The sequence below is a fragment of the Akebia trifoliata genome, unplaced genomic scaffold, assembly GCF_017979445.1.
Source record: "Akebia trifoliata isolate Shusen 1 unplaced genomic scaffold, ASM1797944v1 Contig00788, whole genome shotgun sequence".
Classification (NCBI taxonomy): domain Eukaryota; kingdom Viridiplantae; phylum Streptophyta; class Magnoliopsida; order Ranunculales; family Lardizabalaceae; genus Akebia; species Akebia trifoliata.
In genome coordinates, this window is record NW_028237209.1 from 1 (window position 1) to 15,493 (window position 15,493).

Below are 15,493 nucleotides of genomic sequence, written 5' to 3' on the forward strand. Positions count from 1 at the left end.
ATGGGGTGTCTACAATACCCGGAGACCTAGTTCTGAAGACTACCAATACAAGAAGATGCGAGAGGGAAGTTTCGTCTGAATTACGAGGGGTCATTCGTCATCCAAAAGGTACTGTCTAGGAGAGCGCTGATCCTCACAGAGATGGATAGAGAAGTCTTTCTGCAACTGATTAATGCTGACACCGTAAAAAAATATTACGCCTAAAATCGTTCCTTGAAATGAAGAGAGACCATCTTTCTACTACTTGAACAATTATCCACTCTTAGTTAACTTTTTTAGGCCATCACTTTCATTTCTTAACCCAAGATCGGGGCACAGCACCGTTGTAAAAAAAAAAGATAAAGTCAAAAGAAAATGCCAAGGTATGCTCCTGGCCCGCATGACAATAAACTGTGAATAGCTAAAAAGACAAAAAAATAAAAAAGTCAAAAACCTCGAAGATTTGATCTTAAGCTCGACCCAAATCTCCTACCTAAACGAGTTTGTGCGACGCTGAGAGGAAACATATACAAAGCCCGTGTCCATTCTTTACCTCAACAAATCTAGATTCAGCCTTTCTTATCCTTCCACCACCCTAACCTAAGCTTACGTTTCATCCTATTTAAAGCCCTCTCAGATCAGGAAAGAGTTAAAGGCAACTCAATCACGGTGGAAGCATGTCATGAGAAATATTGTTAAGTGTAGTCGATCTTGCTACTCAATTCGGATTTCAAGCCGTCAAAGTCGTTGGAAGACCCAAGAGGGGAGGTCAGGTCGAATATTTGAAAAAAAATAGTAATTCAAAGTGTAGAGTCATTGATCTCGAAGCTCAACGTGAGTCACCGTACCATGAAAATTGTCTGAGGAACTCGAGAGGGGAGTCCAGATCTATTACTCAAGAAAGTGCGCTACTAGAAGAGTAGAGTGTTTGCTCTCGTAGCTCAATTTGAGTCACCAAGCCACAAGGGGCACAGAGAAACCGAGAAGGTATTCAAAGCGAATATTTATAAAATAAGCATAGACTGAAAGGGTATGATGAAAATCCCCTAGGGCATTGGGAGTAAAAAAAATCAGTCTATGGCAAGATCAAAACCACCGGCACGATAAAAACCCAAAAAGGGCTTCGATGCTCAAAAATGTGGAAATCGAGTCTAGTAAAAATCGTAATTGGCACTAGGAGCAAAAGTAGAAGAAAAAAATATACAAAAACAAAAATAAAATAAAAAAATAACTCCTAGCCCGCAAAAGTATAAACTGTGAACGGCAAAAAATCTTGAAGTCCTAAAGGTTCCAACAGATACAATGAGGATAACTCAATCAAAATTCACAGTCTCGGGGATGACTCTAAAGATGCTAAGAATTAGCTGACACTTGCATCGTCAACATTTAGCAAAAACACCATAATTGTCAAAATTCAGAGTTGTCAAACATTGGTCTGTCATAGATTATTCAACAAAGGTAATCTTTTAGAACCTAAAACAAAAAGAAATGCATCATCAAAATTATTATTTTTGGCTTATGACGAAAAATTTATGATTTTCTCAAAATCAAGAGTTTTCAAAAGAAGTAGATATATCTGAGACCACTATATAAAAACTTATTTCATTCATTTTAAATAGGTCTACATCATTCTTTTTAAAGCAAGGTACAAAAAGGAACAACAAGCAAAGAGCCACTCAAACGTTGTCTTAGGAAGCATAATAGATATCAAGTCTATCCTCTAGGAATTTTATCTGAGCACCCTGGCCAATGATGATTCCCTCTTCATCCGAGCCATGACGATTCACCAAGTATTCAACATATCATGTCGTCAGGCAAGCCTCTCAAACGGTTACGCTACGCCAAGTCCTTTTCCAGACGATCTCGTAACTGTCATGGAAAGGAAATAAGGATGTTCCAAATTTGGAATTAACAAAGGAAGGGAAAAAATATCTCAAAATTGCATTGCATGGTTTAAAACTTCCATCATTTTTCAAAACTCATCAAAAATCAATCTAAGATTTCAAAGGAGCTCTGTGCCACGAAGTCAAGGGTTTCAAAAAGATTAACCCTGTCAAACCCTGTGCTTGGGTAGCCACATTCTTCAAAAAAAAATCTTCAATATATCCGACGTTTTTAATCATCATGCAATAAATTATTTCAGAATCGTGTAAATAAATGGTCTAATTTATTCTTTGCAGTTCTTTGCAAGCAACTCCTGCAAAGAGGGACAGTTATAGATACCCCAATTTGCACGAATCCATTAGAAAAATCCAAATTTCCTCGAATTGATTCAGATTTAGATCTCAAGATTTTCGACGGACCCGCATTGCCACTTGGCATTATTTTCATGCATAGATGCATACATGCATCATGTCATATAATTTTGTATGCTCAACCTTGTCCCTAATCCACTCTAATTTCCTACCTCTATCATGAACCAACCCGGATCCATATCCCTTCCCCATTAACCGATCCATCACCAACACCTTAACCATAGTCTACTTCCTAATCAAATCTAAGCCCAAGACAAAGTCCACCTTTTAACCCAAAATTCAAGCCCATTCTCCAAATCCAATGCCATTATAAACCCATAACCCAAATCCATTTCCTTAGTCCAACCTAAGCCTAACACAGCCCATTCTCTAAGCCCCATACCAAGCTCATTCCCTAAGCCCAATACCAAGCCCACTTAAGCCCATTCTATCACATCCCTTCAAAAGGTGACACATATTGATCTTCCATAAACCCTCAATACCCAATGCATTATCTAAATGCAGAGTCAACTCCCCTTTGTGAAAAATCGAAGAATGTCCTTCCCAAAAAGGTTGGTCAAACCAAAAAGGTTTTTAGGTCTTTGGTAATAATCTATAGAGTTGAGAAAACTTCCAATCATACTCTCAAAAGATGGGAATCTTCAAGTACATACATGGAGCTCTTACATTAGTCCATTTCAAAATTATACTTCTACCCTTGTTTTATGAGTTACTTACAAATGAATTAAGGTCTACTTTCACCTACCACTCTACCTTTACAAATGTCATTCTCCTACTCACCCTCTCAAAAGTACTTTTATTCTCCCATTGGTTCATTTCAAAAACATACATCCACCCTTACTTTATGAGTTATTTAAAATGAACCAAGTTCTACTTTTCACCTACCACTCTACCTTTACACATGTCACTCTCTATTTACCCTCCCAAAAGTATTTTTTGTTCTCTCATCTATATTTATCAAAAAACCAAAGATCAAAGAATATTTTTTGGTTTTTTTCATAAATATCATCTTTACCCTCACATATTAAAATTCCAAAAGAAATGACTTAAACCTCATGTCCATTTTCTTTATTTTTAGGGTTAGACCACTTTATCCCCAAAAGTTATCCAAAAACTCTATAAATACCCTCATTTTCTACGAACAATTTATGTTCTCAAGTCCCCATCTCTCAACCTAAAACTCTACCAAAATTCCTACTCATTATATCATCTTCTAAACTTCAACTCACTCAACCCTTAACCATCTCACTCAAATCTCAAGTCTACCTTTCAAGGTTCAAGTTCATTAAGGGACAAGGTGGGGTTTAAGATGCAGTTTATTTATTTTAAAGTTTGCATCTTCTTCTTCTATCCTTCTCATTTTTTCTTTCTACAAATCTTAGAATATAATGCATACCCTCTCCCATCCCTGGTAAATTGAAATAAGGTTTGATCGAAAGGATGGGGTTGAACCCCTCTTTACCTTAAACTCATATATCATGTTGTACACATTGCACACACTCACCTATGTATGTCAATAATGAAGAAATGTGTCACCCTCTTGATGGGGTGAAACACGAAGTTTCTAGTCATACATACATACATCAAGGTTATGGCCTCAAGGGAACTCCATTATGGAGTATCTCTAAAGCGCAAACCTACATTCATATCCATAACAATAATGTGGCTACATGGGTCATCCTTCTCCATAGGATATCCCTAAGTTCACATTAAAATCAAAACCCTTCTTTAAGGGGATATTTTCACTCCATGCACACACCACTTTAACATGCATCTTCATGCATTTTCAATCTATATTTTTAAGCTTTTTTTTAAATGACTAAGCAAGGTAACCTCTTTTGGTGGAGAGGATGGGGTGCCTAACACATTCCTCATCCTTTAACCGTACCTTCTTACCTATATCTTAGGTAGACCTTGCCATTTTCCAACGCATGAGAGTCACTATAATGCCATGAAAAAAATGATTTTCAAAAAATTTGATTTGGGTACCCATTCACACCCATTTCTAAAAAAGAATAGTGGCGACTCCAAACAATGTAACATTCATGTTCATAATGAACATTTTCATGTCTACAACTTGGCTAGTCCACTGGGGAAAGAAGGCTCTACCCTCGTGTCAACTCGACCATTTTGAAAAATACAAAATATTCTTATTTGCAAGCTAACATTATTTGTTGTATTTGTTATGTTTGTTGTTTAGGTGAGTTTCTTTTTCTTTATTTACTCCCTTGAGTTTAAAAAAAAATCTATTTTTTTCTTTATTATCCGATTATATTTATTTTAAGCATGCATATCATAAAAACAATATATAAAAAATGAAAAAAAAAATAATTTTTTTGGCCCAAGCGAAAAACCAGAGGCAATGTGCCTCAAAATGAGTATTAAAAAAAAGTATTTTTTTTTGTCAAGTGGATAGTCGAACTTAAACTAATTGTAACTTTCTCGTCTGATCTCCGATTAACCCTTATAGTATATCGATTTGGGGTAGAATGAAAATTTCTTACAAATGTGATAAAGTCGACAAGATTTGACAAGTCATAATCGGTTTTTGAGTCCGTTTACTATCGTTTCCATTAACATTTCCATTCGGCTTCTCACTAGGATACAAAATGAGTAGAAAAAAAACATAAAAAAGATTTTTTTTGGCCCACGCCAAAAACCAGAGGCAATGTGCCTCAAAATGAGCAGAAAAAAAATAATTTTTTTTTTAAATTAAAAAAAAAAAAAATTTATTCAGTTTGTTCCTCACGTCAGTCTTGGCAACTTTTCTCTTGGACTTTATTTTTTATTCTGAGTTTTAAAGCTTCAAAAGATCAAACGGATCATTTTTTCATTAAACTCAAGGCGTACCGCTCTCCACTTTTTGATTGATCAAAATGAAAATTCAAAACGATCATCGGTTGGACCATAAAAAAATAAAAAGAGAAGTCCTTTTATTATTAGTCATTCGTATAAAATAAAATAAAAACAAAAATTGAAAAAATATATTGATTGGTCGATGCCTAATTATGAATGTGCTATCCTTGTGGACTAATTATCTGAAAAGCTAGGATTTCTATAGATATATTTCAATGGATTTACATGATCTTAATGCGGATGTAATGGATTTTGTATTCTTTGAGCTATATGGCATCCATGTATGAATGGTTTGATTTGGCCCACGGGCCCACTCATCTAGAAAATGCCCCGGGCACACCCTATCCTATTTTCACATGCTACTAGCACATTTACTTTACTGCATTGCATGCTTATATGTCCCGAATAGCCAACATGGCACTAGTGTGTGGCCCGTCTCCTCGAAGATGCGACGTCATTCATGAAAACCACAACTCCAATCACGTTCCGTAAGATATATAAAAAGGGAGCATCAGTACCGTTTGATCGGATGATTCTGAAAGATATATTGATACACCGATGTTGGAGCGATCTGAGCCTTTGTCCTATTGTAAGTCGCACGGTTACATGTCCTGATTGCCAACGTAGTACTAGTACGTGGTCGATCAATTTAAAGCATGCGAAAACCATTTATGAAAGCTATAACCCTAGACTCGTACCTTTACGGTATATCAAAATAATCTAATTGCACTTCTTGGTCAAAATCAGTGCTTAAGCGAGATTCTGCCCCGTTGTACTACGGTACTAGGGGGATAGACGATATCTATTCAAGATGAGAGTTGACTTGAGAGTGCCCTTACTCAGCATCACACACCACATCTCAATTGGGGATTAAACTGGCTGTTTTTGACTTTAGAGATTGTGAGTTGGAGTCTTGGATTATCACCTATACGGTATATCAAACCAAGTCACCTAGTACCGTCTCATTGAGTACGCTCGAGAGGTATATAGGTGTACTTGGGCAAGGATGGCTAGATAAATTGCACTGCACATAATAAACCTAGAGTCTAAAAATCTTCCTATAGGTTACAACTCGAACTTATCGTAGGTGTTCTCGGTTTGGTTTTCGGAAACGACCATTACAAATTTGTGAGATCAGGAACTTACAATTTTGTCTTCAAGATAATCAAACCATTTGTTCGACCTGATTCAAAACTATTATATCAATGGGTGTACCAACCCAATAAATAATCCATTTTTTAGTAGTGATGCACAATGACCCAGTTCATCTCGATTTAACGATCACGATGGGCAGGACCATTTAAGTCGAAATGGCGTTCAAGTTCTTTTTTTCTCTAATTCGAGTCCAACCCATTTCAAGAGAAGAAAAATATTTTCAAAAAATAAAATAAAAAAAAATAAACAATGACTTACAAAGATATGTTTTCCATGGACCATGGAAATATACTGAAATATTCTTTTGTGTCAACTCAGGATGTTAGCTATAGGCAATAATCCAATCGACCAGTTGGTAAAAAAAACCATCACGGGGATGCACACCGTAGAGAAATTCAACTTTGAAAAATTGATGTTGAGATGCGCCCTGTACTTCCATGAGTTTGAGATAGATTGGAACCTTTTGCGCGTTATGACAAATCGTTGGAACCCTTATCTTCACATCTTCCACATTGGGCATACGCACTTGTGTCCTACTCATGAAGACTATTGTGGTATCATGGGGATATCTACTTCAGGTCTTCTAGTCAGGCCTTTATTGAAGACAGGATATTCTGGTGACCTCGCCATAGGCCTAAACATTTCAAAAGAAAATGCCAAGGCCTTAGTCCGTAACGGAAGATTGGATTTAGTACCCTTATTGAGTCCATACCACTCTCGTAGTCATCCCATCAACGTAAAACCAGAAGCTTGGCGAGTCACTAGAGACTATTGGTTGTGTTTAGAAATCTTAGCCCAATACATATTGACCTTCAAAAGTGAGGGTCAAACTATCCCTGAGTCCTTCATAGACATAGCTTCCCAACTCTCCAGAAAAACCAACCTTGTACCTCTCATTCTAGCTGAAACCTTCTCAGGTATAAATGCCATAAAAAATGGTAAGGGAAAGGGTTTCAAAGGAAACCCTCACTTACTTTATATGTGGCTCTGTGACGGTCTTAAAATTGTGGACATTCTTTCAACCTTCGAGTATAGGCCAGAGCACTTTTCCAAAAGAAACATGTTAGTGTATCATAACTCAGTCAAGGCTTGGAGCAAATGGTTGGATTCACGCCTTGCCCATCATATTGTTTTGAGATGCCCCTGGTGGAAGACTGACTATCATGTTTTAAGTACCAAAGAATCCTATTATATCCGTTTGATTGGACTGAAGGAGACATCTTTTTACCAACCTGCCTTGATCCCAAAACAATACAAAGTGCCCATAGAGTTTTCACTACCTCAACACAAAAAATTCTTTCCTCTCGAACCATTGACTAAAAAATTAGTACATCTTGTCGAGATGGCTTAGAACAAACACACCTTAGGATATCCAGATGGACTAGTAGAGTTCAAAGAGCTAGTCGTTAGAACCAAGTGAAGCAAATCTAATTGTCCTAGCAATCTTAATGACGATCAAAACAAAGCCAAGCGTCCATGTAAAAAAATCTAAATCAAAGTTATTGAAAGTTGTTGTTCAAGAAAAATCTTATCTATCAAATAATTTTCAATAGTTCAATATAATTTCCTTTAGTGAATAATAATTGCATAAATAAATTATTTAATGGATTGGTGTACAAAATTCAATCTCAGGATTCACCAAAATGGTTATCAAATGGGTAACACAGCAATTGATAATCCACCTCAAATGGGTCCACGACCCATATCCATCTTAAATTGAATCCACAACCCATATCTGTTTTCAAATCAAGCCCATAACCCATCAGTGATCTAACAAGGATGACAACCAATCAAATAACTCAACTTGTTTTAGTTAAATCTACTTTTAAAAATGTCACACCGACTCCATGTAAATGCCAGCTTTGGCTAATGCAATTTCTTTTTTAGTTTTACCAGCTCCGTGTCGATGCCAGCTCTGGCTGATGTAATTTTTTTTTAAAATGTTTTACAGAATCTATGTCGATGCCAGCCCTATGTTGTTGAAATTCATTTTTTATTTTACCGACTCCGTGTCGATGCCAGCCCCATGTTGATGAAATTCCCCTTTTCAAAATATTTTACCAAACTCCGTGTTAATACCAGCTCCGTGCTGATGTAATCGCTTTTTAATTATACCGACTCTGTGTCGATGCTAGTTCCGACTGATGTAATTCTTTTTCAAAATGTTTTACTGACTCCTTGTCGATGCTAGCCTCATGCTGATGAAATTTCCTTTTCAAAAGATTTTACCAACTACGTGTTGATGCCAGATCCGTGCTGATGCGAGCTTCGTGCTGATGTAATCGCCTTTTCATTATACCTACTCCATATCGATGCCAGCTCCGGCTGATGTTATTATTATTTTAAATATTTTACCGACCCCATGTCGATGCGAGCTTCGTTTGATGTAATTCATTTTCAAAATATTTTACCAACTCCGTGTTGATGCCAGCTCCATGCTGATGTATTCATTTTTTAATTATACCAACTTCGTGTCGATGCCTGCTCCTGCTGATGTAATTCTTTCTCAAAATATTCTTCCAACTCCGTGCTGATGCCAGCTTTATGCTGATGTAATTATTTTTTTTCAAACGATTCAGCTCTCTGTTGATGAACCACGTTTTTTTTTTGGGTGTTATCCTGAATAATTACCGAACTTAATAAAACGTCATGCATGTTCCTTATTGTAAACAAGACATTAATGTTTGGTCTTTTGTACGCACAAGGTGGCCAACCGACCTAGAAAGAAGTACTTGCCACCTGACAATCTTCCCTATTTTCTACGCTTGCAACCGATCATGAGCATTTCAGAGCAACCTCAGTAGACAGTGACAGAAGTAATAAGAGATCTGACTTCGAAGTTAGATATAGTGGTAAAGGCATTGAAAAAATATGACAAGATTCTAGATCTGCTAATGGCAAATCCAAACATCATTCAAATTATCCAACATCAAGCTTCTGGCTCAAATCAGGCTGTGCTAGAGCAACCGTAACAACACCCTCCACAAGCATAGAATACCTTACCATCCACCGTTCCTACCAATCAAGGACCCCTAATTCACATTTACTGCAATCCACCACGACATGAGATTATACAAGAGAAAGAATGTGAATTCAAGGCAACTGAGGTAAGGAGTACCACAGAGGAGAAACTTGCAAGCAAACTCGAGGCAGTTGAGGAAGAGATCAGAAGGATGAAAAGCAATGACTCCACAAATGGACTGAGGTTTAGAGCCCTGTGTCTATACCCTAATGCATCATTGCCGCCAAAGTTCAAGTGTCCTGACTTCGAGAAATACAATGGCATTGGGTGCTCTCTGTCCCATTTAAAGCTCTACTACGAATCTATGTGCTAGTTTGGAGATGACAAGTTGTTGGTTCAGCTATTTCAAAGGATTCTAACAGGGGCGGCCCTTTTATAATTTTCTCAATTGGATCACTCTCGAATCAAGTGCTGGCAGGATCTGGCTACGATTTTCTCAGAAGAGTATAGGTTTAACATATATATGGGGTTAACTAGAATGATATGGCAAAAATGACACGAAAGCCAACGGAAAGTGTGAAAGAGTATGCACAAAGGTGGCGAGAATCGGCTACCAAAGTAAAACCACCTATGACTGAACAAGAGATGAATACTAATTCATCTCTACTCTTGGTCACTCATTTTACACTCATCTAGTGGGCCATACGACTGTCAACTTCTCGTCATTAGTCCAAGTGGTAGATCGGGTAGAGGACGGTATCCGATCAGGTTTGATTTATGACTTGTCCAATCTAGGGGCACCAACAGGGGGGTTCACCCAACAGAAATCAGTGGTTGTGAACAAGAAGAAGGATGAAGCCCAAGTTAACAATGTACAACCTGTTCGACCTTTTTTCATCCCTACACCCACAATGAATCAGAGGCCACTAGCTCCTTAAGTCCCATTCAGAGTTAATCCACCTCAAGCTGCACCTATTTCGCAAGCCTTTCAGTTTGGTCAAAATCCAGTATTTGGTCAGAACCCACAGTTTGCCGAGAATCATCAAACCAAGCAGCGTAGACCCAACAGGATCCCCTGAGTCTTCACTCGTCTACATATGACTCTATCAGAACTATTCCCAACACTACTCAGGGGAGAATATCTTACTAAAAGGCAGTCAAACCCTAAGACGATAAAAGGGTCAGGGTACAATCCCAATCAATTTTATGAGTTTCATGTGGGTGTACCGAGGTATGCCACCGACCAATGCTGACAACTTAAGCATCAAGTTCAAAACCTGATAGATAGGAAAACAATAATCCTGGATGGACCAGCACCCCAAGCGCTTCAGTTAAATATCAATCAGAACCCATTACCTACACACAATGGGGGAGGCAACGGACCAACAGTCAATGCCATAGAAAGAAACGAACCAAGCTTTGACCATTCAGTGTTGATAGTACCTATCGACTCTAAAATCAGAGTCAACTCGAGGAAGGAATCAACGTCCTCAAGCATTAATGCCGTACCTCAAGATGCAACAAATCAATCACCATCCCAACTCCCAATCAGAATGGCCAATCTCACTATGCACTCAAACTCCCAAATTTTGAATCATTCACGACCATAACTCATCACACCCTACACATTACCAACTTCAAGTTCCTTCTTTCGACCACCTCTTACCATACCATGCACGGCACAGAACTCTCAAATCTCAAACTTTTTCTTCCAACCACCTCTCTTCCTATCCCATACTAACCTACAAATCTCTGACAACACTACACCAACCATCAAGCCTAGCCCACCAACTCTTATTCTTCATCTAAAATCAGAACCTCAACCCATGACTGTAGACACCCCATTTTTGCACTCACCTGATTAATCAACTCGTCAATCCGATTGCAACGGTTCCCAATGATGGATGTTTATTCCTATGTTTTATTTTGTTACCAGATATGTTTCAAAAATTCGGATGAGGTATCTCGAACTGACAAAACCTTAGAAACCACGCTACGCTAGGAAAATACGACCCCAGAAACATAGAAATCATCATCTTGTAGACTAAAAAGAAGCTTTACGATAAAAATCACTAAAAAATGACAAAATTACCAAAATACCCCTAACTTTAAAACAACCCTAGAGCCTACGTTACGATTAGGAAAACCCATTCAAACACATAAAACAACAAATCGAGACTAAATAAATCATTTCGCCAATTTTAACAGAATTTGACAAAATTACGAAAATGCCCCTCATAAAGTTCATGACCATTCCACACAAAAAATTTCATAAATGACACAAACTAATATTTCCATTGAATTCCTTACGAAAAATCGATTCTAAAACATCCTAGAACATTAAAAACCAACTTAAAACGTGAAAAATCCTCTCCGGGGGTAAAACGGTAATTTCACAATTTTCAAAATTAAAATTTTTGAAATTAATAAATAAAATATTAAATAATTAAAGTAAAACATTAATGAAATTAATTTAAAATTTTGAACTAAAAAAATTGATCAATCGGGATCTCATGAAAAATTGTTGACGGTTCGTGAGATATTTTTTTAAAGAACCCTCCATTTGAGGGTCCAAAGAATTAAAGATATGATAGAGGAGGGTTCTCCAAAAAATTAAAGTCAATCAAGCAAGACTAAGGTCAAGGTATTAAAGTCAATCAAGTAAGACTAAAGTCAAAATTAAAGTCAATTAACTAAGACTAAAGTCAAAATCTTAAAGTCAATCAAATGAGACTAAAGTCAAAATCTTAAAGTCAATCAAATAAGACCAAAAGTCAAAATCCTAATAGAGTTCTAATTAAATAATAACTCTATCTAATAGAGTTCTAACTAAAACACAACTCTACCTAAAATAATTCTAATTAAAACACAACTCTACCTAAAACAATTCTAACTAAAACATAACTCTAATTAAAAGAGTTATAATCAAACACTAATGCTATCTAAATCAATCCTTAAAAAAATCTATAAATAGAGGTTCTCACACCCTATTTTCGTATAAAATCAAAAATCCTAAGAGAAGTAGGTCAAAAAGCCTCCCTAACCTCCCATAAACCTCAATTTTGAAGTCCCAACTCCTTACCTAACATCCCTTCTTCGATTTTAGCCTAAAAAACACCTAAAAACCCTTCAAAAACACCCCAAAATCCATAACAAACTAGAAGAATCCAGATCTAAGAAAGAGATACCTCACCTCGGAGATCAGAAATCAGATCCGGTGGTAGAACGAAGCGAGGAATACTGTACAAGAAGTTGTTCTATCAGATCTGAGGGAAAAGAAAATCGTTGCGTTCGGAAAAGGTAAGTATTTTTATTTTTTTTATTGATTAGGTCTTTTTAGCAATGTAGTTCTACTTGGGAATTAGTAGAGACCGGTGTTTGCCGGGCGGGGTTGGTGCCTAACACCTTCCAACTCCGTAACGTGATCCCCGGACTTAGTTTCTTATTTTTCGTAGATTAGTTTCTTTTGTCTTTTAGAGTCAATGTTCGGTTCCTAGACCGTAATAACTAAGTGGCGACTCCAAAACCTTAAGGGTCAAAATCGGATCCGCGCACCCCGAGGATCGAGGGCGCTTTCAATGACCATCATATCCTCTAAACCTTTTTCATACTGCTCAAATCAAATCGTCCCATGGAGTTACAAGACAATGATTGTCACATCAGCGGGGATTGAAAAGTCGAAAGAGGCTATGGTCACAGACATTGGGCACATGACCAAATCAGAGAGGTGTTTCAAAGTGCCAGAGAAAAAAATAAAAAAGGTAGACAGATAAAGAAGAAAAAAGGAAAGAAAAATTGGTAGAAGAAGAATGGACACTACAGAGAGAAGCCAGAAAAGAAGATGAGCCGAGTAACTGACAAAGAAGCAACGGACCTCCTCAAACTCATTCGAAAGAGTGAATGCAACATAGTAGAGCAGTTGAACAGAATGTCAGCTCAAATCAATATCTTTGACCTGCTATTAAACTCTGAGCATCATTGGGAAAAATTGTTCAAAGTTCTTAGTAGTACACTTGTACCTAAGACCACCTCACCAGAAGAGTTGGAAAAGACAGTAGGTCAGATCATGACCCCCAATCCAATTATCTTCACAGAGGATGAACTTATCAATGGGGGATGTGGGCACATTGAGCCATTGCACATTATGGTAATGTGCAAAGGTATGATGATAGCAAGGGTACTGATCGACAATGATTCGGCTCTTAATGTATGTTCTCTACAAACTCTACACAAGCTAAATGCAGATCTGTCTCACATAAGGTAAACTATAAGGATAGTTAGAGCTTTTGATAGCAGGAAAACTGAGTTGTTAGGAGAACTGGACCTCCCTGTCACCATCGGATCCTGCACATTCAAAGTGACATTTGAGATCCTAGACATACTCATGGCATTCAATCTCCTCCTTGGAAGACCTTGGATCCATGTCGCAGGAGCAGTTCCTTCTTCTTTGCACCAGTGGATCAAATTTATCATGTGACAAAGGGTTATTTCCGTCCTCCCAGAGAACCTCATACCAATCGACAGATCACCAGACGTGCCTTACATTGATATAGAAATGACTAGAGACAAAGAGGGTATCACACCTTCCAATTCACATCTAACAACCATATCCCAAGAGGAAAAAAGAAGACAAGGGCAGAGTTATCAAAAGTAAATACGATGATCGGCCAAATAATGAAGAAGGAAGGGTATCGTTCGAAACAAGGGCTAGGGCCTAAGGGAAAATGTAGGGCCACTTTGATCAACAAGCAAAAACCCACTTCTTACTTTGGTCTTGGATTCAAGTCTACAAGGAAAGACATCTATGACATGAATGATAAGAAGAGGGAGCTCCAACTTGTACAAAAAAAAATCGAGAGCCTAATGTGTGGAACTTGGGAAAGGTATCACATATTAGCATCAGCTTCCCACGATCACAAAAAAGGTCAGATGATCTGTTAGAACCATTATCAACAAACCACACAAGAGAACCAAGTGTTGTAAGTATTGAGCCCGTTCAATCGCAAGAAGACTCATTTGTTGAGTTCCTGCAGTCCTTCATGGACGGTATGAACATCTTGTTCAAAGGGGATTCTGAATGGAGTTAAGAAGAATAAGAAAGAGAGCCTGCAAAGGTGGAAGTTGCAATATGCGAAGAAGAGCAATCACTATTCTCCTTCGAGATTGATTGGGGATCAATCGTAGTTCCACCCACCCTACAAATGCCTATACCTAGATCTGACAACAGTCAACCGGAGGTGATAGTCATATCTGAACCATCAAGGGAGCCACTCTCCTGACCTATCTATCCTATAGATGAGGGGAAAATCCTCAAAAATTGAGAGAGTACCTAATCACTTACGAGACCGCCATGGTGTCCAGAATCCCTACAGCCTCCAAAGAAAAATGCCATTAGCGGAATCTCATTTGCTCGAGGACCATAATGAGCCCTCGTCCCCGGAGCAAGACTATTTTGGGGGCTCACCTTCGTTGCTAATGAATTTGCGTGATTTTTCTTTATCTTGTTTCAGGAATTCAGATAATTCACAAAATCCCAAAAAATTAAAAATCTTTCAAAATTCAAAAAAATCAAAAATCTTCCAAAATTCAAAAAAATCAAAAATGTTACAAAATTCAAAAAAATCAAATATTTTTAAAAATTCAAAAAAATAAAAAATCTTCAAAATACCAAAGATTTCAAAGAATTTTTTCAGTTGAATGAGCCTTGTGACAAAATAGAGTATAAAAGAGATGAGTACAACTTTGACTTTGAGCTTGACTTTGATCTCATGGGGATTGAAAAAGAGTCAGAGGAAGAAGTTGAATATCATCCAAAAGAAATCAAAGAACTCATGGAACGTCACGAAAAGGGTGTTCATCCAAATATAGAGGATACAAACTCAGTGAACCTAGGCACCGAAGATGACCCATGGATCGTCAAAATTGGAGTCATATTAACGATTAAGAAAAAAGGAAAGATGACAAAGTTCTTACAATAGTACCAAGATATCTTTGCATGGTCCTATCAAGACATACCTGGTTTATACACAAATCTAGTCGTCCACAATTACCTATCAAAGCAGAAAGTAAGCAAATCAAGCAAAAATTACGAAGATTGAAACCAGAATGGACACTTAAGGTTAAGGACGAAATAATGAAACAGTTCCAAGCAGGATTTCTCGTAGTATCCACTTACCCTGAGTGGATCGTTAATGTCGTTCCTGTACCTAAGAAGGATGGGAAAGTACGTATGTGTTTGGACTACCGTGATCTGAATAAAGTCAGTCCTAAAGATGACTTTCCATTA